This window comes from Condylura cristata, unplaced genomic scaffold (genome assembly GCF_000260355.1).
Source record: "Condylura cristata isolate star-nosed mole 26May11 unplaced genomic scaffold, ConCri1.0 scaffold00003, whole genome shotgun sequence".
Taxonomy (NCBI): Eukaryota; Metazoa; Chordata; class Mammalia; order Eulipotyphla; family Talpidae; genus Condylura; species Condylura cristata.
The window spans coordinates 18,209,434-18,235,262 of NW_004567104.1; the positions used below are offsets into that span (position 1 = coordinate 18,209,434).

The window sequence follows — 25,829 nt, forward strand, 5'->3', positions numbered from 1 at the left end:
TTAATCACATTTGCTCCCAAAGCTTCAATTCTAACGGTTCTCTACCGCGGATTTTGCTGTCTGCGGCTTTAGTCGGGAGGGGTGGGGATAAGATTTAGAAATCTTTTGCAAATGGAGAATTCCCGCTATTTGCGATTCGGGTCAAGTTGCAAGACTTAGAATCTATAGCAGTTTTTGTTTTTGCGTGTGCCCTCCTCTCCATTTTATTCAACTTTTACTGCCTGTCGGGAAGCAGAACAATTCCCTCTCCCCCCCCTTCCCACCCCTGGTCCCCTTCTTGCTTCTAAGACAAACAGGAGGTGCGAAATGCTTCGCCTGCACACGCGCCCTCGGGGTTGGGGGGGGCCTCTTCCCTCACCCCACCCCCTGGCGCACTGAACGTGCAGCTGTCCTCGGCCCAGACCTGGGTGGAGAAATCCCCTTTACTCTTCCCACCCGCATTTTAAAACCATCAAATTGAGAGTTCTAGAGCCCTGTTCACATTTTTAGTCACCTTCCAATTTCTTTCTGATCCACTCTCCGCTTGTCTGAGAACTTAATAATTGGCAAGGGAAGTTGAGGAATCAGGGAAGGCAGTGATTTTCAAAACCGATCCTCTCCGCCCCGTTTAAAGTGTATTTTACCACAAGGAGTGCATTAGGAAACTTTCTCTAACAGGAGTTGGACTCAGTGTTTTTCTTCTCCAGGGGACCGCTGGCCTCCCTGGCCCGCTGGACAATGCATGCTTTGAGGCTCGGTGGCCTGCAGACAGCGGGAGATGAGGGGACTGGGCGGCCTTCCTCCAAGGGGCCCGCAGCTGGGGGAAAGCCAGGCTGGGACCAGGCCCGGGAGGCCGGCCACTCAGGAAGAAAAACCATAAAAGTATAATTTTCCTCCCTCTCCCTCTGCCACCCCCCAGTTCTCCACAGAAGCAGTCTTTGAGAGGACCAGGCAGAGCGACTGAGGAGGGGGTAATGTGAGTTTTTGTGTCTTGTTTCGTATACACCCCCACCCCAAAACATTTTACTTCAATACATAATTATGCACCTTAGTTTTCCAAACCTCTGGCCCTCACTCTTGGGCACCTGATCGCTAGTTAATAATATCTCAACCCAGGTCTTGAACGCCCAAATTGGGCCCAGCGCTCAATACTGGCTTGTGTGGGTCTTTTCTACTCCCGCCTCGTCAGGCCCAGCCCACCTACTCTGGCCCCAAACTTGGAGCTACGCCACAGAAAAAGTTTCCTAGTCAAGTATTCTGGGACGCTACTTTTTAGTTACTTTCTCCCCTTCCCCCTCCCCCCCCTTCCAAAGGAAATATCACCCTCCCTTCCAGCAAGCTTCTAGGAGAGGACCTTTAAGATAAGTAGAAATTCTCAGAGGGTTACCATATTGGTGGCAACGTTTGTCTGAAGCTTTAAAACGACCACCAAACGAGGCGTCAGGGCCACGTGCTGTGCCTTCGAAACGCCGCCCCCAGCCCTGGCTTTCAGAGCGCGGAAGCTGGGGCTGACGTGGAGGGGGCGCTGAAGTTACCCGCTGGCGTCGGGGGCCGGTACTGCGCCGCAAGTCTGGCTGTGGCGCTGAGTGAAGCGAATTATCTGGAGCGTGTTTGATCTGGGCTGCGTAGTCAGTTTCTGCTTTATTTTGTTTGTTAGTAATCTCATATTTAGCAAGCTGGGACCGTGGCGGCAAGGGAGAAAGGAAGGGATGGGGGGAGGGGAGCTTTGCGGTAACCACACCCCTTCTTAATGAGTTAATTTCCATATTTGCGCCTCCCGCTTCTAGCGCCCTCTTTTTCCCGACACTACGGTGCTTCTGCGTTTTGCGCAGCGCAGACGCCTCCACTCAGGATGGAAATGAAAAGCCTCGCAGTGGGAACAGAAAATTGGTCTATTGATACATTCGCTCCCAGTGTTGATCTTGGCATCACGGGCAGCGGGTTATTCCCCCCACCCCCCACTTCCCGCCCTCAGCAAAAGGGTCGCAACACGGACAGCTGAGGGTTTACATACACTCAGGCAAGCAGCAAACAGAAACCTACATTCCTTCCCTTTCCGTACCTTCGAGTGTCTGACCTCCACGTCCCTTCTTTTTTCAACCTAACTCCAGATTTTTTTCTCTTAAGGTGATGTCAGTGACTGCTGGGTCAGCGTGGCGGGGGGAGGGTGGAAAGATAGAAAGCCAAAGGAATGAATCAAAAGTGAAAGTTTCAAACTAGATCCCAGTCTGGCTGCACGTAGTGTAATCCTGCACTCAAGGGAGGGTGCTAGCCCGTGAGATTGTGTGTGTGTACGCGCGCCCCCGCGCGCGCGCGCGTGTCTGTGTGTGTAAGAGAGGAAAGGAGGGAAACAGGTTGTGAGATGGTATCTATAGTCTGAGACGGTTAAAAGTTTGTGGCAAAGACAGTAAATAAGTTTTGGGAAAAACCTCAATACAAAACTCAAGGCGGGTTTCAACTACTTCTAACCTAATTTCCTATACATTTTTTTGTGTGTGTGTATGATGAGTCTCCAGAGGAAATGGTAGAAAAGACTTTTACGATTGCTCTCTGCACCCAAACCTCACATCGCCTTCTCAGTGCGCTCGAGAGTTTGGACCTGGTTTTGAGCTCGAAAATACCTTGCTTGTCAATTGCGAGTTGTAGCGTGATATCAAAGAGAACTGTCCCAAGCAACTCTTGTGTAGAAGCTGCGAAGAAGCTTAAGCAGCTCGCTTTAATGATGATTTGTAGCTCGGCGAGGGGCACGGACTGCAAACACCCCGCAGGTGTGTGCCGTAACACCGCCATCCGGACTTGAATGTAGATTACTCTGGCCATCGTTTGATCGGCCCTTTGAAACCCTTTACAATTGCCTGTGACGAACGGCCAGTCTCAGTTTTTCTCTGAATAATGCCTTAAGGGTAAGTCCTCTGGGTTTTTAAAGAGCTCCAGTTTTGTTTTTAAGAAGAAAAAGGAAAACGTTCGATTTTAGTTTAGACATCATCAACTTTTAGTCGCTAACAGGATCACTCAAACCATTCAAAACTTAACGACCGTTACCTTTTCCGTCTTCCCAGAAGCCATATATAATTATACACACACACATATATACATTGCATTCATAAGAAGGAAGATGAAATTATTAATTTCGTTTTCTTTAGTTACAAGCCACCCTAGTGTTTATGTTTGTGTGGGTGTTTATTATAAACATGCCTTATATTACTAACGCCATTGTTAATCTTGTCTTAATGCCTTCTCTGTTCTCTTTGAATTACATCTGTTCAGACAATTGGGACTTTAACTTAAACATTAAGACTTTCAAAAGTTAGACTCCAGAGATTAACCCCATCAGCACCTTCACACCAACCCCCATCACCAAAAAGAAGGTAGTGCTGTTCAACTTGAATATTTACTTAGAGTGTTACATAAGGGGAGGAAAATGAACTTTTGTCTGAAACGTGCAACAAGCAGCACATTGAATTCGTAAAATAAATGTCAACAATTGCAGGAGCTTATCAAACGAGGGAAGAGGGTGGGAGCAGTTGAATTAAAGGTCCATTCCTCCCACTTCAGACTACAAAGGGTTACACATAAATAAGAGCCACATTTGCCTATTGCAAAGTTTTCTCCCTGCTTTCTAAGTCACAACAGGGGAGGGGGAAAGCTGTCGTTTATTATCCAGCTCTGGGCAGGAGCAGACCCCAGTACCAAGAGGCTCTTAGCTTTGGCCGGCAAAAGAGGGGTAGCCTTTCAACAGCAACCCCCTTTGTTCTCTCAATCTCTTTCCCAATTTCAAGCTTCACTTGCACATCCCAAGTTTGTGTGTTAATGACGCTATTACCATCTGGCTCGCCCTACTTTCCAAAAGATATAAATCTCCTAGCTCCATTGCCCGCATTATCATTTAAGTGCCACCATAGCCAGAAGAAAAAGATGCTTTCAAGACTCCAGATTCTCTTGCACTGACTACCCCTGGTATGACACTTCCACCATATTTATAGGCTATACACTGGATGCTGGGGAACTCCTTGAAAGAGCCCATTTCCCAAAAGCTGTCCCTCCAAACCAAGGAAGACATGTTACTGGGTGAAAGCGGGCTTCAAATGAATTTTCTCTTCAACTATTTTTGTCTGGTTTGCAGCAAGGAGATTGTATATCCCCATCATAGTTATATGTGCTTGTGCCTTACTTTTTCCCTCTTAGGTTTGTAGAAGTTTGGAAATGGTTGGTGAACTTTCAAGACATTCAAGATGTGTCACTCTTCAAACCCTATAGATTGGTTTTTCTAGAACAGTGGACAGAGGTGACGGGAGATAATGATAATCACAATTAAAAGAGTCCCTTGACATGGGTGATTTGATGATGGGAAGCCCACAGGGATTACATCTGAGATGGAAAAAATGCACAAAATGTTGTAAAAATAAGCTATTATATTATTAAAAAATAAAATAAAAAGAGCCCCTTGAGGCAACTTTTGAATACCCGGCCAACTGTAGCCCTTCACTTAAATGCACACACTTGTAGTGCCTACCCGGACTTGTAGATGTTGTACACTTCTAGCTGTGTGCTTGGATCCTCCTCCCTTGGTTCTTCCCTGTGTAACCAGTGATTTGCGCATTTTGAGTACAAAAGCTGAGAAACTACAACAGAAAGAGTTGGGCTGGCTGGTGCATGGCTCCACAATGACTTCATTTATCTGGCCAGGTCAGGGTGAACAGAGCTGAGTGGAGTCTGCTTCTAAACGCCTGGGCTTTTCGTTCAGGACCCTAGCTGATCTGAACAGCTAATGTCCCTTTGAGAGTTTCCACAGCCTGTGGCCCTCTTTTGCCATATCCTAAGCCTATCTTTCCCTCGTAATCTGTTCTATCTTCTTCCCTGTGCTGTCTTCTCAAAAGTAAGTTCCAATAAGATAAGCCAACCTAACAACAGGTTGGACCAATCAGAAAGCAAAATTTCAGCAGACCTCTCACTTCCTAAAAAATAATCATGTTGCACAGAGAAAGCATTTTAAGGACTTACATTCATTTTCAGGGATAAAACAAGCACTTATGTATACTTACTACATTGAACTGAATACAGACGGTACCTAAAACACTGATTAATTTATATTGCATGGGTGTAGCTGCTTGCATGCAAAAGCCACTCTTTTCTTTCCACTTTACTTACATGATTTTTTTCCTCCCAAACTCAAAAACGATCTTGTTTAGAAATTTGTGTCCTTACTTTTTCATTTTGAGAATATTATTGAGTTGATATGAACAAATTGCAGAGGATATACCATTTAAGTAAGATGCACTTTTAATCACTGATCATTAAAATGGTTATGTTAAATATACTCAATTACATGCATGACTTAACTCTAACAGTACTTTCTATTCTCCCAGCTGCTCACGTATTCCTTAACGATAGTCTGCAGTAGAAACTTGATTATGCTGAATTCATACATTTCGATGGATTTCATCAGCCTAATTAATGCCTCAGTGTGATCCTGGGGTCTGAATGAACCCTTTACTATGAGGTTAAAGGCAGTGTTGGAATGTGGAAGGTTTTTCCTTTCTTAGTTACTCATGAAGTACTTTTTGGGATTCATAGTAAGCAAGGTAGATTGCAGTTGTTAAACAGAAAGACTATGCAAAACAAGGCATAACAGCAGAAAAAAAGAGGCTAATTCTTCACCCTTATTTCCACATCAATATCTTTTAATTTGATAGGCAATCTTTAAATATATAGTAAATAGGAAATTACCACCTCCCCATTGTACCTTAAAACTGTATTGAAGAGGAAAGTTTCAAAACGATTTACAATTGGTGGCTAAATAAATTTCCTTTAACTCAGCAAGGCTTTCCCTACTCCCTCCCTTTTTCCTGCTCCCATAACTTTTAGACTACTTTCTCCCTCCATTTCAACTTTCATCTTTCCCAAGGAAGCAAGTGCTCTTGGCCAGCATTCATGAGAAACTTCAGTCGACCCCCATGTGGGTGACTGCATTCATTCTTTTCAGGTGAAAATTAACATCTGAATGCATCTCAACCTTACTGACCCTTACCACCACCACCGTCCCAGCCTCCACCAAGTAGCAGCTAATCTGCACCTCTACTCTGACAGGGCAGGCTGAGGTCGAATTTCCCAACCCCCAAAATATAGACTGAGAAGTGCTTGTTTTGCCTGTGAGCAAAGTTCTAGTATTTGTCCATGTCTAACGAAGCATCGGTAAAAGAAAACTTTTTGAGACTTTTTTTTTTTGGTGCTCAAGGCAAGAAGGATACATAAAGAAGAAGAAAAAAGGAAATGAGGATGCATCTTGGTTCCTTAAAAAAATGTTTTAACGGGGCAGGTGAAACTTGAAACTTTTACCTCTCTTCAGGTTCCCAAAGATAAACTGTTCACCCCAACCAAATTTTCCTCCAGCAGGGGATCCTCTGACCCAGATGTTAGCTGCATCAAGGCAATATCATACCTCAACATCAATCTGATGAAACAGGAAGGGTTTCAGATCTATAACCAAATTACCACCTTGGAACTTTGTGCTTATTATGCTAATGTAATGACTTCTCTAGTAAGACTGTATTTTCAGGGTTGGAAATTAGCTTTTTCGAATGCTTTGTGTAATGACAGACATTAGACAGAAAAGACAAATGCACCAGCGATGATGGTACAATAAGCCTGGCAAGTACCCTGGACCATTTTAACAGATAAATGAAGACCGCGATATGTTTGTAAAATTAAGCTAAGAGCCATCTCTGAGAACTGGGTGGTATAGCAGGTGCTGGAGGCCAGACCACTGCAACAGTCAGATTCTCTTGTGAACCCCATATTTCCTCTCAGATCTATTTGAATAGTAGCTTAGTGCTTTGCTCAGTCCCTTGGAGTAGATGCCAAGGGAGAAAAAAAAAGAAAAGTATCTCATCTAATGCATTGCTAATGATAAAGTGATTTCTAGGTCATGATTTCTGCACTTTTTGATTACATAGGGTAAAGGAAAAAAATATTTCTTCTGTGTGTGTAGGTGGAAGGGGTACTATATGCAAGTATGGAGAGAAATGAGCAACTTAGAATTTTAGAGCCATGTATCCTGAGGTTACCCGATGAATATATCCAGTGTCTTATGTCTCTATGATCTGTTATTAATTCAGGCAAATTGTTAAATTTGTGGTATTGACTCATGTTTTTTATATTGTAGGACTCAAGGACAAGAAAACTTAAAGTACTATGTTTCTAGTATAAGTACCTTCGTGTTTACTGTTTGGATAGGTTATCAGTCATTTCCCATAATTGTAAATGAGATAAATTCACATACTGGTCAAGTACCCAGGAAGAGAACTCTTTTTATCAGTTACCTTTCATTGATGGACATCAGAGCTCAGGTTGTGTCCTGGTTATTGTGTGAGTAGTTCCTCCCCATCCCCTTTCCCAGCTGCCCCACCTTCCCATGACAGTTGCTTTGGAAGTAGGTGACTTTGTTCCTGGATGGAACCTTCTACGTGACAGGTTCCAAATGTCAACTTGCAGCTATGGAGAAGTCTGTGAACTATGATAATGGATAAACTCTACTATGTTAACAGTCCTGCTTGGGGCTAGAGAGCAAAGTTGCCAAGACTTAGTCTGAATGAGTTGGGGGGGTGGGGAGAGGGTGCTGCTGCTGAGATCTTGTAAAATGAGGCTAATTTGAAATGTTGGCACTGAATGCTGAGCTTTTTATAATAGCTCAAGTTGTTCCATTTTCTTCTAGAGTTGAATAGGCGCAAAATACCTGGCTTGATGCAGTGGTTCTCTGATGACAAATGAACTAATTAGAAGTGGTGTTTCTTAGTATCCCATAGAACTTATGCGATATGGAAAATGCAGGCTGTAACTGCCTTAGTTTTAGAAAAGACAAATTTTACACTTGCATGCTTTGAAGTTATAAGCTAAATTAGTCTCACCTAGCTTGCTACTATCTGACCCCTCTAGCACTTTCCTTTGTATAGATGGGTCCAGCTAGGCTAAAGGAAACTACAATATTGAATACATTCATTGACAGAGCAAATTCATGAATCAGATTACCTTTCTTTCACCTTTGGTTTATAAATGAATCCTAGTATGTCAAGGTCATGAGTCTTCTTAGGAGTTCTTCTAAGATAAATTAACATATTTATCACTTAATGTAATCTACCTAGCAAGATAGATTCTTTAGTAGGTGTGCCCAGTAACACTTTTTTTAAAAAAAATGCCTGTGGTGAAACAAGTCATTGAGTTCCAAGAACAGGGTAGTATATCCTAGATAAAAGGGGGAGAGAATGCAGATAAAGATTATATCTTCTTCCTGCTCCCATATGATATGGCAGCATTTTCTTGTAGCAGATTGTAGAGATGGGGAGAATACAACCAAAGACAGTGACATTGAGGCAAGGAAACAGCTTGCTGGAGACTTATGGGATCATGTTACTTATGATTAGGTGTCATTCAGTTATTTTTCAGCTGAAGGTTTTATATGCAGCAGAAATCTCAATTATATTGATGAGAATGACTTATATCTTCAAAGGAATGGGGTTTTGTTTGTTTTTAAAGATATATTTTATTTATGTATGCATATAAGCGCTGAAGTATAGGCCAGAGGTACCTGTGAGAGGCAGGAGGATTGGTGGTGAGAGAATTCTTTGTAGACAGAGTAGAGAGTAGAACAGGTGGATCTACTGAAATACACTGCTGAGGGGAGCAGACTGGAGAGGTCTACTGTGCATTTGGGTTAGCTCTGTGGCTAGGGATTGAACTCTTGCCAGAGTTGCTGGGGATAGCCTCATAGAGTTGAGATTTAACTCCTTGCACCACCAAGGAGGGCCCTCAGAGGATAAGTCTGTGACTTGTTGGACATTTAGAGCCAGAGTTCGTCCTCCCAACTCCAAATGTGAATTGCTCATTGGTTTGGGAAGGACAAAGCTTAATTTGAAGTTCTGTCATACACTGAGAGCAAAAAACTTAGATGAACTTAGATTAGATGTATGTTTGGATTCCACATCCTAATATGCTTCTACTGCTTGATTATGGACAAAAAAAGGAGCACCTGGTCTTTAACCAGGAGAAAAACCTATTTACAGTGTGTGAGTCTGTCTGTCTCAACAAGTTTGTCCTCAGAGGTTCACATAGACCATCAACTATGGCATTTAAGCTATCTGGGTAGTTCTGGTCTCTTGTCATCCAACAGCATATTTTCAAACTCAGGAATGCCAGATCGTGTTATTTCAGTATCAAGGGGTTGCTTAGGATCCGTGACAGCTGAGTTTTTCCTATCGATTATGTGACAATGCAGTTCATTTATATAGTTCAGGGAAATAAGAAAAGCTAGCTTAACAAGAAGACACTTAATTCAACTGCTGTGTTGTATTTAAATGCAGAAATCAAAATTCAAATTGAAAAAAGTGAAAGAATGAATTAAATTGTAAACCCACATTTTGTAGCTAAATCAACCTCTAAGGATGGCTGTGACTGATAATTTAATCCGAAGTCTTACGTTTGGGTAAATGGATTTGTAAACCATGCAAGAAATCATATCTTACCTAGAAAAGTTATATTTACATCAATGTATGGGCTTGACATTTTTCCTAAATTTAAAATACCTAGTGAGCCTAAAATATAAAAAGTAAATCAAAAGGCAATTTTGCAAAGATATGTGTGTGTGTTTGAAGGGGAAGGGCATTGTACAGGTACTTATTTGCAAACACTTTGAAAGATCTTTCTCAGATTTATCTTAAGTTCTGAAATGGTTTAATATGCAGTTTGCCCCATGCATGCACAGATCAAAATATTAGTTATGATATCTATAAATGTTATGTTCTCTGTCACAGGATACAGACAACAATGCAGAAGTAACTTAATGTCCAACACATTCCAAGTCTTTAGGTCCCAGGAACTCAAACAAAAGATAACTGAGGTAATGTGGCTATCAGTCAGGGGTTATTAAGATCCCAGGTGCAAACTCAGAAAGGTTAACAGGAGGAGGGATGAGAGGAACTCCTAGCAGGTTGTGAGCAACGAGGAAGATGGCAAGAGCTAGAGAGGGCTGGGAAGCATCCTGCATAATCTTTGGCGGACAGGGTGTGACTTCAGTTGGGAGACACACTAGAAAATGACAGCAGGGCTGTGGCCACCCCAGCCCTTTGTGCCTCTGTTTCTTCTACAACAATAACTTTTCATAAAGCTTCACTCTGTCACCTGCATTTTGGGATTAGGAAACAGGTGATGTGAGAATATTTTCTTGTGGTCTTCATCCCATTTATAGATGGCCCAGATAGATAGAAGAAGGAAGACAAACATTAATCTGACTTCACCAAAAGTGCCAAGTTTAACTAACACCTGTGGAACTCAATAGATAGAATATAGAATATAGTATTTCTTTGAAATTGTAGATTCTCTTCACCTCTTAACATCTCTTCACTCACATCTGCCTAAATCAGTCTCCCCTCCTTTACAACCTTTGGCCCATAGCCATAACTAGTACATTTCCTCCCCCCTTTAAGTTCTCTCTCTCTTTTTTTTTTTAAAGATTTATTTTGGGCCCTCCCAGGTGGCATAACAGGTTAAAGTGCAGCCTAGAAAGCTAGCTACAACCACCACTTCAGCATGAGTTCGATCCTGGGCCAGAGAGGTGACCCACATGGAGTAGCAGACTTATCCTGTCTCGCCCACTGCTCCCCTCAGCAGTGTACTTTGTCAGTCAGCCTGTTCTGCTCCCCACTCTGTCTCTGGTAAATCCTCTCACCACACCTGCATCTCTGGCCTGGACCCTAGTTCTATATGCATAAATAAATAAATATATTAAAATATTTTTACTTATTTATGCATACAAGAACTGGGGTATAGGCCAGAAGTGAGGGGTTGGTGGGGAGAGGATTCACCAGAGACAGAGTATGGAGCAGATCAGACAAATCTACTGTATACACTGCTGAGGGGAGCAGTGGGCAAGGAGAGGTCTGCTGCACCATATGGGTTAGCTCCCTGACCAGGGATCGAACTGGTGCTGCAGTGGCTGCAGATAGCTTCATAGGGCTGAGACTTAACCCTTTGCACCATCAGGAAGGCCACCCCTCTTATCCCTTACTCTTCCTTTATTTTCCCTTTGGGGCTCTGAGCCAAAATTTCAGAATTAAGTCAAAACCTTCTTCCAAATGTCATAAGTTAGAAGGACAATTTAGGGACCTCTGTGAAAATAAGCAATATACAGAGTAAATGTTAGAGCTGAAAGCATTTGACAAATGACAATTTGGGTTATCAGCCATGCATTCCATCTTTTTCTGCAGGCTTATTTTTTGTTTTATTTTCAGGATCCACTGATCCTAATAGAGGTAAGTCAGAACTTAAGTAAAAAATGAGGGCAATGTTAAAGAAATATCAAGGTAAGCACTTTGTGGAGTGACAGCCATCATATCATATGGTTTATAGTAACTTGGTTGTTCTTTCAACTTGCTGGAAACCCAGCCAGACTATCAACTTTGCAGAGTGGAAACTGTATTGACTAAATGAAAACCAGTCAGTACTTATTAGCTATAACATCAATAAAAACAATTAGCTGGAGAAACCATGTTAACAGTATGCCCTTGGCACCATCAGACATAAGTTTCTGAGAATTTCATAGCACAGGTGATTTCATTGTTTCCCTCACTACCTGACTGTTTGGAATTGCTTGTGTGGGACCTAAAGTTGTTTCTGGGAAATGTTCCTTGAATGAGTTTTCTGAGTATTTTATACCATGATTTCAAAATAACTCTGTCTCCAAAGCTTGAATGTGTCTAGTGGTGTGGGTTCTTAGTAGTCTTTACCCATGTGGAGGGTCTATAAATCAGAGTGGAGAACATACTAGCTGAGAAATGTCCAGCAGGGTGTAGGTTCCAGTTAGATACCTTGCTACCTGTGTATATGTAAGCAGTTCATGTTTGTGGTTTTCGAATTTTGAATATGTAAAGAGATAGCATTAGATCACGTCTCAGATCCATCTCAGTGTTAACTTCTATAGTTCTACAACATATTTTTGAATTTTCAATATAAAATACTCTGACCTTTAAATAAAATTTAAAATAACTACTGAAAAATATAGTGATATATCTTAGGCATTTTGGTAGAAAGGAGGTGGGGGGTTGAGGATGAGGGTAATGGATTTACCAGAGACAGAGTGGTGCATTAAATATACTGCTGAGGGGGGCAGTGGATGAAACAGGACAAGTCTACTGCACCATGTGGGTTAACTCCGTGACTAGGGATCCTAACTGGTGTTGCAGTTTACAACTGACAAATATTTGGTCTTTTCCTGGAGTAGGCCTTAAATTTGATTTGAAGAAACCAAGTTAAGAAATTTGGTACTGTTTTCCTATGTAGAAGGGAACCATTGTCTTCTATTTTACCTTCTTTTCCTTTTGAGATCCAGCTTAGAAATAATGTTTCACTCAAGGTTGTGGTTTAGGAGAGTCAGGTCTGACTTGTCTCATTTTAAGACTTCTGTCATCTCTTCTCAAAAACTGAGGGGGACCTCATTTCCTTTTTGATAGCTCCCCATGCTTTGCCAGTCACTTGGTCTTTGCCAAGAGTTCTGGGCTGAGAAAGATAGTCAGTCTGAGTTCATCATACAGAGTGATCTGGCGTCATAGTTAATAGTGACTCACCAACCTGGTTGCACTTTGTAATAGCAGGCACCACACTGTCTAAATGAAAGACCTGTGTTCTAGCAAAGTGCAGTTGAATCACGTGACGAAATCAACTCCAACTGTAGCTCTGGTCTTCTTTTTCACTGGCTGTTTTAACTAAGACAAGAGAGAAAATGATTTTCTAGATTATATTTTGTTCTTTAAAAATTAAGATTAATTAACAGATACTTGGTTTTGTGCTCATTCTGTTCTAAGAATTTAATGGTGATCACAAAACAGTGAAAATAGGTCATAGCAAAATGAACATTCAAGATTAGGGTAAAGCATTCCCTGAAATTTCTGTGTTCATTTTTAGAGTGTCAGTTACTACATTTATGTAATTCATCATTTTTTCCTTGGCGTGGAGTCAAGATGAGAAATGATATTTAGACCAAAGATGTTGTTTTGTTGGATAGTCACTGCATTTTAAAATGCAAACCAATTCTTCCCTCACCAGTGCTTGATTGTTTGTTCATGTCCAGACATGCACGAGTGTGTGAGCACACGTGCACACACACACCGCATGCAAGGGCCAGAAAAAGCCCTTTCAAGATTTCTTGGACCTACATCACTTTAAGAAGTAGATGCAAAAATTAATGGAAGATCAGAGGAATACCAAAAGTCAATAATTTCACCTTATGGATAGTAATTATATAGTATACAGGTATTTTTTAAAAATCAAGTACTGTGATAATTAAAGAAAATTATACTTCTAAATTGTCTCAAGTCTCATATAAGAGCCATTTTATTTTGTAATACAATGTCACCAAAACTCAACTAGTAGAGACTTTAACATGTGCAAAGATGTACCCTATGCAAAATTAAAATTTAATTCATAAACCATGCCACTGTGGAACATTGGTATAACTATTTGATATTAATACAGAAGAATATTCTATGTCCTTTTTAGCTTTAATATGAGTTTCTCTAAAATAAACACACATTGTAATTTTTCTTCCCAGTGTACTTTTGTTATATATAGAATATTTTACAATGTTGTTTGTAATTTCCACGTGGCTTTTATTAAGTCATTTGGTAAATGATAAAATATATAATAATAACAGACCTATCTTTTCTCTTAATTTTATTATTTCAAGTCAAGCAAAAATGGATACTTTCTCTCAGGAAAATCTGAGTGTTTTTTGATGCATAAGTGATTATTTAGTCATAGTACTTTTGACCTAACAGTTTAATACCTATTATGAATTTTATCTTAAAACTTATTATTCTCAAAGAAAAGCAGGAATGTTAGAATTTACATATAAGTTGTGTTATTTTAAAATTTTTTAATACATAGTTTAAATTCTTATCAAATACTAGTAAAGGAATTCCCAATGTTACCTGTTCCAAATGTGCAATTTTGCTGTTTGGAAAATCTTATCAATTCCAATTTCTTTAGGATAGTAGTGAAGATTAATATCAGAGATATAGAAAATTCAAAAATAAGGTAGAGGTTCCTTAAAAAAAGGTAAAGAGGGTGTGGTTATAATATATATATATTTTTTATTTTTTTTAAATTTAAACCCTGATGGGTAGCTCTGCAAGGTATGTCTTAACATATTTTTCCTTAATTTTTTTTCTTCTTTCAGTAAGAAGGATAAGCTTTTAGAGTACCCAGTCACCGTGGTAACTGCCAAAAAAATTCTCCTGAAGTTTGAAGAGGTCAGCAAACAGGGTCAACAACTCTGGCCTCTCTCTGAGCTCTGTCTAGCATGCCCCAGCCTGCAGTTGGTGTGTCAGGCTAGATCTGACCCTGGGAGGTGGACTGTTCCAGCTCTGATATAAATTTTTTGAGTCAGTTCATGGCCTGGACTCTCCAGGTGGCCTCCAAAATCGATTTTGACCCTCTGACCCTGTCTCACGGAGGCATCGCATCCACCCTAAGTAAGGATTTAGCCAGGAATGACAGCTTTCCACTGAGTGTTATTGGGGACAGTATAAACAATTTGGAAAGCAAGTAAGAAGGTGTGAGTGCTAGAAGTCTTTAAAAGCACATTAAAAGTAGTTTATAAAAAATTAGAAATGTATATTTGCTATAGAAGTCTTATGTAATTTTGTAGGATTTTTATCATTAAAGACAGGTTGACTAGAAATACTCAATGAACCACAGACTCTATTATATATGTTTGCATTCTTTCATATACTTTGTTTTAAATATGCAAATAAGATAGAGATAGCTGAAACAGAATAGGTATAGTGGGGATATAATAAGTATAGGGGGAAAAGCGTCATTAAAATACAATAGTAGAGAGTTTCTGTCATTTTAAATACTAAATGTTGAATCTTAAGATGTCTAAAGTGGGAAAATAAGGAAACTGAGAAAAAAAAGCACAACCATGTGGAATGAAGATTAACTGGCACTATAGTAGGAGTATAATGCTACTTTGTAAAACAAATAGCCAATAGAATCATTTGGATACAAAGAAGATAAAAATTGTAAATATGGAAAGTAAGATCTTGTAGAACCAAAGAGAAAAAACAAATTTTGCTTTTGAATAATATGATGTATTTTGGCAAAAGCTTGGGAACTTAGAAAATAGCATATACATCACCAGTGATTCTTTTTTCTTCTTCTTTTTTTCAGGATGCTACCATGAAATTTTTATTTTCTCTGGCAAAACAGAGTTCTTTCTGAGAGTTCAACTGTGGACTCAGTATGTAAATGTGGTCATCAAGCAAGACGGAACTGCCAGAAGGGAAGATTGTGAAAGTTTCTCTTTAAAAAAAAAAAAAATTCCTTTACAGCATTCCTTCTTTCTCTGGTACTTTACTCTTTCGCCTTTTTCCAGCACTGTTGAAAATGACTGCAAAGCAACATTGTGGGAATACAGCCAATTGCCCTTTGTAGTTGTTGAGGTGGTGTTTCATCTGAGTCATTTGTAAAAAGTAGATTTTGAGCAGGGGTGAGAGTCATTTTGGAAGAGGGGTGAGGGAGAGTTTGAAGAAGGGAATAAGGGGGAGGGAACCAAGCAGTTTATACACATCTATACTCTTTGTGTTTGAAGGCCTCTCAGTCTTGGCTTCTCACTATGTTAAATCCCTATTATAAAACTTATCTTCACAAAGCCTATTATGGTATTCTGAGAACAAATTGGACCATGAATAACTTAGTTGGAAGTGTAGATTATTTTCTACTCAGGGAAAGTTAGAGATGACAACAGCTTAACTAAAGAATAGTGATTAATCTTAAATAGATGGATTTCAAAGTTTCACTTTTGATAAAGAGTACCTTTGATATTTCCTCTCTTTAGACTCAAGTTTCCACTTTCTTTGTGTTAAGAAATTGTTCTAGTGATTGCCCTGTCCACCCAATGTAGCATGGCTCTAACAGGCCATTTGCATACAAGTTGTTAATATGCCTAAAAGCTGACCAGAGACACTCTATTTCCTGTTAGTTAAGGACATTGTTCCAAAGTGATGTCTGTGCACAGACATCAAACCCACTGTCAGGAATGATATCTTGCATACATGAAAATTGCTCAATTACACAACATTTATCATTGAAGAACATCTTACATTTGTTTAATGTCCTAGAACTTACAAAGAACTTCTTGGTTTATAATCCTTGTTTGATCTTTATTATTTTGTAAAGGATTTATTTTTATTTATTTATGCGTAAAAGAACAGGGGTGCAGGCCAGAGGTGTGGGGAGTGGTGAAAGGATTCACTAGAAAACAAGAATTGGGAGCAGAACAGGCCAATTGAAATGCACTGCTGAGGGGAGCAGCAGGCAAGACAGGAGAGGTCTGCTGCTCCATATCTGGGTTAGCATCCTGGCCAGGGATGGAACTTGTGCTGCAGTGTCTGTGGATAACTTCATAGTGCTGACACTTAACCCTTTGCACCACCAGGGAGGCCCCTTGTTTGATCTTTAGAATAATATTACCAAGGAAGCAACTATTAATATCCTATTTTACCAAGAAGGAAACTGAATCATTGGCACACTGTGACTCAGCCGATAAATAGAAGACCTAGGATATTAGCTGAGATTTTTATAGTTTCTATTTTAAGTGATTAGCCTACAGCAATAGACTTTTTGATTATTGTGTGTGTGTGTGTGTATGTGTTCTATATCCCCAACAATTAAGATTTCATATTAAAGAAACAAGTGTTGATATTTCATAGATAAAAAAGTTAAAAGGCATGATTGACAGATGTTACCAGAAGAGGAGGATGGAGATAGAGAGCAAAGGGATGTGCAATAGCCTATGGTAGAAGAGTATTGAGGTTTCTGTGGTAACATACATCTGTATGAAACTATATTCCTAAAACATACTGTTATGAACCAATGTTACCTCAATAAACATAATAAAACAGATTAAATGAAACTTATTTTAAAGGTAAGAGATGATTATAAAATATTTTGTTTAAAAATGAATTTTATAAATTGTTGTTTTTCTTTGTGTGTGTGTGTATATATATATATATATATATATATATATATATATTTCCATGGTCTTTCAAATTCAGAGGTCTGAATCTCTAAAAGTAGCTCTCCATAAACTGAATAAATAACTGAATATTTTTTTTTTTTTAAGATTTATTTATTCATACAGAACTGGGGTACAGGGCAGAGATGCGGAGGGTGAGAGGATTCACCAGAGACAGAGTGGGGAGCAGAACAGGCAGATCGACGAAGTACACTGCTGAGGGGAGCAGCGGGCGGGTCAGGAGAGGTCTGCCACGCCATGTGGTCACCTCCGGGGCAGGCGGGAATCGAACTCATGCGGAAGCGGCTTTAGATTCTCAGTGCTGTGCTCCAGCCCGCTGCGCCACCAGGGAGGGCCAATAACTGAATATTTTTTAAGTTTAATTTTTCTTTATTTATGCATACAAGAAGTGGGCTATAGGCTAGAGGTACTGGAACAAATGCGGGTAGAGGTGAGAGAATTCACCAGAGATAGAGTGGGGAGCAGAAGAGGCAGATCTACTAAATACACTGGTGAGGGGAGCAGCAGGTGAGACAGGACAGCCTGCTGTAACATGTGGGTCAGCTCCCTACCCAGAAATGTAACTTATGCCATAGTGGCGTGATAGCTTGATAGAGATGAGATTTTAACCCCTGCCACCAGGGATTAAAACTACTTGAAAAAATTTTTTAAATAATATAATAATTTATTTTTACATCATTTTGTGCCTTTTTTCCACCTCAGTTGTAATCCCCATGGGCTTCCCATCACCAAATCACCCGTGTGCCATCACTATAGCCCAGTGTATTTCTCAACCCCCTCTGTTTTTTGATCCCATTCCCCACTCCACCCCATAAAATGTCTGTGGTATATAGCTGTTCATTATTATTGTTATTTTCTCGCCTGATCCGTTATACTCCTGCTATCAGTGAAACCATCCAGTATTTTTCCTTTTCTTTCTGGCTCATTTCACTAAGCATGATCTTTTCCAGCTCCATCCATGTTGCTGCAAAAGGTATGTGTTTATTTTTTCATTTGCTGGGTAATAATCCATTGTGTATATGTACCACATCTTTTTAATCCAGTCATCCACTTTTGGGCATTTGGGTTGTTCCCATGTCTTTCCAATTGTAAATAAAGCAGCAATAAACATGGGGGTGCAGTTATCTTTTTGAATCAGTGCTTTTGTGTCTTTTGGGTAGATATCTAGGAGTGGGATTAGTGGGTCATATGGAAGCTCCATGTTTAGCAGTCTGAGGAACCTCCAAACAGTTTTCCATAGTGGTTGTACTAGTTTGCATTCCCACCAACAAAAACTACTTGAATTTTTAAGATGTACATGAAAGCCACAATAACAAGCCTTTAGAAGCATGTTCTGCATTTATTATTTATGAGAAGGCCATGGAGTAAGTTCTAGAGTGTTACATTACTTCTTGTGGGTTTTTCAACTTTATTGAAGTAATTTATTAACAAAATTGTAAAATGCTTTAAATGTACTACTTGATGATTTGATACATGTACACTTTGTGAAAGCATTCCTTCTATCTAGTTAATGAACACATTTATCACCTCACATTGCTATCTTTTTGTATGAGAACTGTAAGTTCTACTGTCTTTACAAATTTCTTTTATTCATACAGTATTATCCTTTGTAGGTAAAATGTTATTCATTAGCTCCACGACCTTATTCAACTTAGAGAAAACTTTGTAATCTTTTGTGAAATACAAAAAGATAACACTCTGTGATTCTTCTTAGCTTTTTCATTAGACAGTATTTTAATCATGTAATATAGACAATATGGTTGTTATATAGATATTCTATTTTTTCTTAAGTTGTATATAGTTAATCATTTTATAGATGCTTAAATGAAGGATTTTGTCCTTGAGCTACCCTGGTAGCTCAAACTTAAGACATTTAGGATTAGAAAACAATGAAAAAATGTCCAAAAAGGAAAAGCAACTATTCTGGTTGGGTATTATATTTGTGCAGTAGTATCAAAAATGATATATAATCTTTTCTGTACTGAGGGCTTTTAAAATTAATTTTAAATTATTTTACTGAGGATTGCTCATTCACTTGATGATAAGAGCTCAAGTCACCAAATTCAAAGTTCTAGTATCTTCTTTCTTAAGTGTTTTTCATAATTTATTAAAAGTAAGGATCATATTACACATTTGCTTAGATGATTTTGAAAGATTACTAACCTTTTCATTTTGTTCCTGTGTATTGTTTTAAAGATTTATTTTATTCATTTATACATACAAGAAGTGCTGTCTAAATCAGAGGTGGGTGAGGTGGGGGTGGGGGTGGGAATGAGAGGATTCAACAGATATTTGGGAGCAGACCAGGCAGATCTACTGAAATGGACTGCTGAGGGTTGCAGTGGGTGAGACAGGAGAGGTCTGCTATACCGTGTGGGTCACCTCCCTGGCTAGTGATTGAACTCTTGCTTCAGTGGCTACCAACAACTTGATATCACTGAGACTCAACCCCTGTGATACCAGGGACTCCCCCTTGTATTTTCAATAGCTGCCGATATAAAAAAACTTTTCTTCAGAGCAGAAGAACAATTAAAGCGCAACACTATGAAGCTCTCAGCAGCCGCTGCAGTATGAGTTCCATCCCTGGCCAGGGAGGTGACACACATGGTGTGGCAGACTCTCAGCAGTGTAATTCAGTCTGTCTCCCTGTTCTGCAACTCACTCTGTCTCTGGGGAAATCTTTCACACACACACACACACACACACACACACACCTCTGACCTGTACCCCAGTTCTTATATGCATAAATAAGTAAGTCTTTAAAATTTTTTTCTTCCCTCCTATCTGTCTTCCTTTTCTTTCCTTCTTTCCTTTCTCTTTCCTCTCGTCTTTTCTGTCTTCCACTCCCTCCTTCCCTCTCTTTCCTTCGTCGTTTCCTCCCTCCCTCCTCACTTTTCAGGTAATTTTGTTTACATAGTAGAATCTTTTCATAAATTTGGAAAGGGGTTATATAATGCTGTGAATCATGCTTAACTGATTTACCTCATAAGAAAACACTCACTTCAGTTAAACTCATAACAAGTCAGAGAATCCTCAAGTGTAACATCAAGACTTGTCTAACAACTAAAAACCAGTTCTGAGGGATCAACTTTTATGGTTCTAGATTTTGCCATTTTCTCTCTTGCTATCATTATAGTATCCCCAAGTCATATAAACTATTGCTTAAATTTCATGTAAACATTTCACACTGCAATAAAAAGGAGGAAGAGGAGAAAGTGGTGGTGGTGGAGAAGGAAGAGATGGAAAAGAAAAGCCCCTTTAAAGTTTATTTTTATGTAAATTTTATGAGAATGAATCTTTTAGCCTAAGAGAAGAATAAAATCATTTTTTTACAATTCTGCCATTCAAAAATTCTACATTAATAGTAATGCAAAACAAAGTTTAGAATTTTATTAAAATATATTTAAAAGCCTATAGAGTATCTTATAACCAGAAGTATCACAACCTTAGAATCTTTAATAAAAAGATATTAAAAGGAAAAGAAGTGGGGAAATTAAAGCTCACTAAACACATTCTATTAATCAGTATTATCCTGTAACAAATTAATGCCAATGTTTTTGGTGAAGTAAAACATAAGGATTCAAGAATAGAATATTTTTTTAAGTGTCAGTCTTCCTACCAGAAAATGTGAAGTCAAGTGGACACTACATCCAAATCTCAAGCTAAGAAATACAGGCCCAAGTAATGTTTTATAGAGCAAATTGGTAGAAATTTATTGACACCAAATTAAAATGAAATGTGGAGCAAATAATGTAGATGGATACAAGGGCTAAAGAAACACTCATTCTTATCTGTACCTGATTAGTCAGGTTGATAAAGCACTGGTTAATTGTCTAGAACCATACATTTAATTTGTTCCACTACATAGCCTCAAACTATAACCCTGCCCTAGCAGAAGTCTTTTGCTTCTAAGTTCAGTCAGTAATCAAAACCTTTGCATGCTCATAGGGGACAGGGCACTACATAGGAGCTGTTGAAAGAAAAAGGTGTTACAATTGAAAGGAAATGGTGTCAGACCTCCTGCTCTCAAAGATATGAACAATATTCATATTTGAGACCACCAATGTAAATTATTGATGTTGCTTTCAGTCCTTCAATGGAAGACCACTTGCTTGTAAATCTTTGCCTTTACTGTAGTTATGTAAGAGAGCCACCTGATTTTGAATCTGCAAGCAATACAAAAGTTGCTAGCAGCAAAAGTGAAATTGCTGTGTAGGATAAGTGAGAGTGCTCTTTATCAGACCCCCAGAGTGTGTGTCCTTCCGGATTTCAGATAGGAAGTTAGATGTATGGATCGAAAGACAGGTGGACAGACTATAGACAGAGACATACACACCTGAATAATAGTTAAGAGTATAGATTCTGGGCCCTCTCTGGTGGCACAGCGGGTTAAAGCACTGCACTAAGAAGTTTAAGCTACTTCCGCATGAGTTCCATCCCGCATGAGATTGATCCCCACCTGCCCCGGAGGTGACCACATGGGGCGGCAGACCTCTCCTGACCCGCCCACTGCTCCCCTCAGCAGTGTGCTTCCTTGATCTGCCTGTTCTGCTCCTCACTCTGTCCCTGGTGAATCCTCTCGCCCTCCACATCTCTGGCCTGTACCCCAGTTCTGTATGAATAAATAAATAAATCTTTAAAAAAAAAAAAGAATACAAATTCTGGATGTAGACTTCAGGATTTGAGTCTCAGTTCTTCCACTTACTACATGCATGATTTCAAGCTTCCCATTTGTAGATGTGGGAATGACAACATATTGTGAGGGGTGAATTTATATGTCAACTGCTTGGAGTGTAACATGGCATCATGTAAGGATCAGATAGCCTTAAGTAGGAATACACATATATACTGATTTTCTTTCAGATATGAGGTTTTTACGATTTGTATTTTCCTACTTCATGACATGTCAGTAAGAACACACAGCTTAGATTTACTTTACTCTTTGTGATTGCTGTATAGTATCCTTATGGTAGGGAGGCATAAGAATTTTTGAAAATGATTCTCCTGTTGCTTCCAGGTGTTTTTGATTCAAAGCAACTGTTAATACCTTCTTGAATATAACACAAGGGATACAGGGAACTCCCTGGTGGTGCAAGGGGTTAAGTCTCAGTGCCATGAAGCTATCTGCAGTCACTGCAGCATGAGTTTGATCCTCAGCCAGGGAGGTGCCCCACACAGTACAACAGACCTATCTTGTCTCACCTGCTGCTCCCTCAGCAGTGCATTTCAGTAGATCTGCCTATTCTGTTTCCCACTCTTTCTCTGATGAACCCTCTCACCATCACGTCTCCACCCCCTAACCCAGCATCTCTGGCCTATACCCCAGCTCTTGTATGCATAAATAAACAAAAATAAATCTTTGAGAAAAAAAAAGATAAGGGATACAGAGGGGCAAACATATAATATATCCCTACTTACATTTTTTTAGTGGATTCACCAAAGACAGAGTAGGAGCAGAACAGGAGGACGGACTAAAATGCGCTGCTGAGGGGAGCAGCAGGCAAGACAGGAGAGGTTTGCACGCCATGTATGTTAGCCTGCTGGCCAGGGATCCAATTCATGCTTCAGGGGCTGTGGATAGCTTCATAATGAAGAGACTTAACCCATTGTGCCACTAGGGACGCAGGCCCTATGATGCCAATCCTAATTAAATACTCAAGTGGTTTGAAATGTGGATAAATAAAGCATGATAGTGGGAGGAGGAGGTTAGAAGATGACTTGCTATTTGGCTATCTGAGAGAATGTTATTTGAAAAATTGCCAGATGGTGTACCTTTGGTTAACTCTGATCTGGTTCTATTGCTACTAATGTCAATACCCTCATACAGTCCGTATCACACTATCATACTCTATTAAAAATTACGAAGATAATCAGAACTTCATTAGTTACTAATACATGTAAAAGCCAACTAAACTGACTTCATGGTATTGTGGTCTTGAGGACATATAGTTCATTTATAATGCAAGAACACCTCAGTCAAGTATGGTTTTCACTCAGTGAAGAAACCACAGTAAAATTATTTTAAATGTAGGGGTGGGTGTGGAAATCTCTCTCTCTCTTTTTTTTTTTAAGATTTATTTATTTATCCATTCAGAACTGGGGTACAGGCCAGAGATGCGGAGGGTGAGAGGATTCACCAGAGACAGAGTGGGGAGCAGAACAGGCAGATCAATGAAGCACACTGCTGATAGGAGCAGCGGGCGGGTCAGGAGAGGTCTGCCACGCCATGTGGTCACCTCTGGGACAGGTGGGGATCGAACTCATGCAGAAGTGGCTTTAGCTTCTTAGTGCAGTGCTTTAACCGGCTGTGCCACCAGGGAGGGCTGGAAATCTCTTTTTAATAACTTTGTTTCTAATTCCAAGAAGAGAGGAAATTAAATTATACTTTGTGTGTATGCATCAATTACATATATGTATTTGCATATAGTTTTTATTAGTCTTGCTATGTTCTCAACATTGGGAACATATGATGAAAGTCTAGAGGGTTTAATTTAAGAATTTTATTTTTGTTTAATAAGTTTAGAACTCGGACTTCTTCAAGTTGAAATTCATTCATAGATACAAAATAGGGTTAAAGTATTTGTTTTATTGGAAAAAAGTAAAGTTCTATTGGATGTTCATCTGAAAGTTTGAAAAAGCCTAGAAGATGGCAACTGTTAATATTTGGTAAAATATAATATAATGGGAGAATATAATATAATATAATGGGAGAAATGCTAAAATTTAGAAATATGAAGAATATAGTTACTTTAAAGCAGAGAATGAAAAACAAAAAAACAAAAAAACGGCTCCTTCCAGATCTATTTCTTAGATAGCACTGAATCTGTTTCGTTATCAATCTGTTGTTTACCTCCGGCCTCTGTTTTAGAGTTATGATAACATATAAGGAGCTTACCAAAATACTTATCAAATCAGTTGGACACAATGCTACAATTTAGCTCTTAATGACAGCCACCTCTAACTATGAATGACATATAATAAATTATGTTTGAACTGGATTTTCAGCTGCGGATCCTTCTTCTGCCACCCAGACAGCCCTGTAAAGTTGCACTTGTGGCCTTAATCCCACTTGGATGTGTGCCCTACTGCCTCTACTTTCCATCACTCTGGTGCTTTAGTGTTCTTGAATAAGTGAACAATCTTTGTTTCTGTACCTTATTAGGCCAAAGACCATAACAGCTAGTGATGGCATCGGCAAGCCCTGCGGGCAGGATTCTCTGCAGACCCAGCCAACCTCCAACAAACCCCTTTTTATGCTCCTGTTTCTAGGAAGAATTATGATGGCGGTGCCCTGCTGTTGATCAGTCAAATCTGTGGTAGGCCTAGAGATAAGTCCTGTAAGTGTGGTGTACTGTAAAACAGCGGCTCCCATTCATTAGTAGCTTGTGTGTAATAAACCACCAAAAAGGGGGGTGGGGTGGAGAGGCAGCTGCAGTGTGCAAGAGCAAACAACGCATCTCATTCTTGAGAGCCAAAACTTAGTCATTTGCTACTGGGCAGCCTGCTCTGGCTGACATTCTTTCTGATAACAGAGTGGTGCCCTATCTATATTTATAGTTTGACTACCAACCCAACAGATTCTATTTTGTAACTATGCATATCATAGCAGATTGTATTAGGGGAGAAATGAAAAAATACTATCAGACGACTGACTGGAGCAAACAGAATTGCTGATTAAAGGAACATTTTCCTCTACACTGATAATCTTTAAAAAGTTGATATCAACCATTGTTTCATAGCACTGGTTTGATCAGACTGACACTACAGAAGATATCAGCTACAGCAGTAATCTCTAGGAATGAGTTGTGTCTCTGGTAATATATTTTTGGACATAATGTTTATAAAATAGACATTTATTTTTGAGAATGCAGGTCTTTTTTTTTTTTAAGTTTCCAAAAGATTATTTTATCAGATTTTTTGAACATTAAATTTACCCTCGTTTTAAATGTTTAAATTTACCTGGTATGCTATTTTGTGTATATGCGTATATTTACTTTGTATATTTTGTTTTCTAAATTCTTGGGCACAATTTTCTGGGGGCGTTTCAGAGTATGCAAGTCTTTTTGAATGAAAAGGATCTAAAAAGTGTAAACTAAATTTTATTTTGGGCTAGTAAGTATCCAAGAACCTATTTTGCAATAGTAATACAAATTACTCATCTGCTTAAACTGATATGTGAAAAGCAATTTAATTGTGAAAGGAAGACAATATACCTGTTGAAAAAAAAAGAAGGAAAGAACACTCAACAGGCCTTTTAAATTCAGGATGGGTTAACCTAATAAAAGAGAAACACACTTCAATTTGCTCATGACTACTTAATGAAAAGATGAAAAAATGCTGCAGTTTCTGAAATAAACTCTTTGCTTTTACATCCAGAGCAGGTGCATGAAGTTGTGTGAACACTGTACTAGTTCCTCATCAGCTCCTCACTGCTCTTCCAAATGAGGTAGAATACTGTACATTCTAGGCATTTTTTTTCTTTACCACTCTCAGGGTCAGGAGAGTGGCTATGTTAGAGAGGAAGGCACACCAGTTGTTTTGGAATTCTTGCAGGTGTTTAAAAAGCAAAGAATTCTTTTGAGAGGCACATCTGCATTTGTCATATGCCATTTGTGCTAAAGCCTGTGGTGTTTTTGTTTGTTGGTTTGACAGATTGACATGTAATGGCCAGGACTGTTGGGCGCAGCTCCCAACAAAGTCGGTCTGATAGCTGGAGTTCTCTAGAAATCAACTGGCCTGAATTACCCATGATTTTTCTCTGCCTTTC

At 39.3% G+C, this 25,829-nt stretch overlaps 1 long non-coding RNA gene across 2 annotated transcripts in view; it reads left to right on the top strand.

Annotated features, from left to right (window-relative positions):
• LOC105854396 overlaps window positions 1–16,235 on the top strand; it is a 123,302-nt gene extending 107,067 nt beyond the window's left edge. For both annotated transcript variants that reach the window (XR_001146078.1, XR_001146077.1), the window contains exon 5: window positions 15,196–16,235. This is a non-coding gene — a long non-coding RNA (uncharacterized LOC105854396). The remainder of the gene's footprint in view (window positions 1–15,195) is intronic.
• The last annotated feature ends 9,594 nt before the right edge of the window (window positions 16,236–25,829 follow it).